At 42.1% G+C, this 1,721-nt stretch overlaps 1 non-coding gene across 1 annotated transcript; it reads left to right on the forward strand.

Moving 5' to 3' along the window:
• Window positions 1–1,334: 1,334 nt before the first annotated feature.
• On the forward strand, window positions 1,335–1,441 carry LOC141699214 (small nucleolar RNA R71). Its single transcript, XR_012565693.1, has one exon. It is a non-coding gene; the product is annotated as a small nucleolar RNA R71 (small nucleolar RNA).
• Window positions 1,442–1,721: the final 280 nt, after the last annotated feature.

Here is a 1,721-nt window from a genome sequence, read left to right on the forward strand (position 1 = left end):
GATCAGGTAGACCAAGCTTCTTGAAGATAGATAAGGGCATCAGATTGATGTTAGCTCCTAAATCACTTAAACACTTATCGAATGACAAATTTCTGATGGTGCAAGGAATAGTGAAGCTTCCAGGATCTTTAAGCTCCGGAGGCAACTTCTGTTACAACACAACACTGCATTCCTCCGTTAGAGCAACAGTCTCTAAGTCATCGAGCTTCAATTTCCGAGAGAGAATACCTTTCATAAACCTCGCATAGATAGGCATCTGTTCAAGAGCTTTAGCGAAAGGTATGTTAATATGAAGTTTCTTGAACACCTCCAAAAACTTCTCAAACTGCTTATCCAGCTTTTTCTTCTACAGCCTCTTAGGAAAAGGAGATGGAGGATAAATCTGTTTCTTCCATGTATTACCCTCAGGAGGAGTGTGTTCCACAATAGTCTTCCTTGGTTCCACCTCTGCTTCCTTCTACACTTCTTCCTCAGCCACAACTGCATATTCTGAAACTTGATATTTTTCAGGCTCTTCATCTTGCTGAATTTGGGGGCTTGCGACCTTTCCAGAACTTAAGATGATGGCGTTCACCTGTTCTTCAACTTCCCTTTTGCCTGGATTTGTTTCTATATCAATAGGAAGCGTTCCTGGTGGTCGATTCAATAAGGCATTAGCAATTTGACCTATTTGGTTCTCCAAAGTCTTGATAGAAACAACCTGGCTTTGGCATATAAGAGCCTGGTTTTCGCACATAAGTCGCAACTCTTCCAATTCATATTTTTCATTCGAAGATAGACATGCACCAAAAGTTTGTTGTTTTGGTGTAATTTGTTGCTGAAAACCAGGGGGGTTGGATAGCTTATTTCCAAACTGCTGGAACGGCTGTTGCATCGCATTCTGATTGTTGCTCCAACTGAAGTTAGGATGATTCCAGTTGTCAGGATGATAAGTGTCTGGAACTGGTTACTGCGATCTCTGAAAGTTTCTCACAAACTGAACTGAGTCACTAGATATAGCGCATTGCTCTTTCACATACGGACCTGCACACAGCTCACAAACACTAATTATCTGCTTAACACCATAGTTAGCCAGAAAATCGATCTTTATAGACAACGCCTTTAGTTGAGCAGTGATAGTCGTAGCTGTATCCACTTCAAGAACTCATGCTACCTTGCCCTATGGACATCTCTGGGTTGAATACTTATATTCATTAGCAACCATCAGTTCAATTAGATCATAAGCTTCCTCATAGCTCTTTGCCCATAATGCTCCGCCTGATGCTGCATCGAGAATGGGTCTGGACTGTGCTCCCAACCCATTATAAAAACAATTGATGATATTCTAATCAGGCATTCTATGACGAGGACACTTCCTAAGCATCTCCTTGTAGCGCTCCCAAGCTTCACATAACGATTCTCCCGTTTACTGGGCAAATTGAGTAATAGCATTCCTGAGTGCAGCTGTCTTCGCCATAGGGAAGAATTTAGTAAGAAACTTCTGAGCAAGATCTTCCCAAGTAGTAATCGAACCAGCTGGTGGAGAGTGTAACCAGCTCTTAGCCTTGTCCCTCAGAGAGAATGGGAATAGTCTCAGCTTCACAGCATCTTCAGAAACACCGTTGAACTTGAAGGTGTCACATATCTCAATGAAATCCCTAATGTGCATATTGGGATCTTCCATTGAAGAACCCCCAAACTGGATTGAATTCTGCACCCATTAAATTATGCCAGGCTTGATC

Source organism: Apium graveolens, chromosome 11 (assembly GCF_009905375.1).
Source record: "Apium graveolens cultivar Ventura chromosome 11, ASM990537v1, whole genome shotgun sequence".
NCBI lineage: Eukaryota > Viridiplantae > Streptophyta > Magnoliopsida > Apiales > Apiaceae > Apium > Apium graveolens.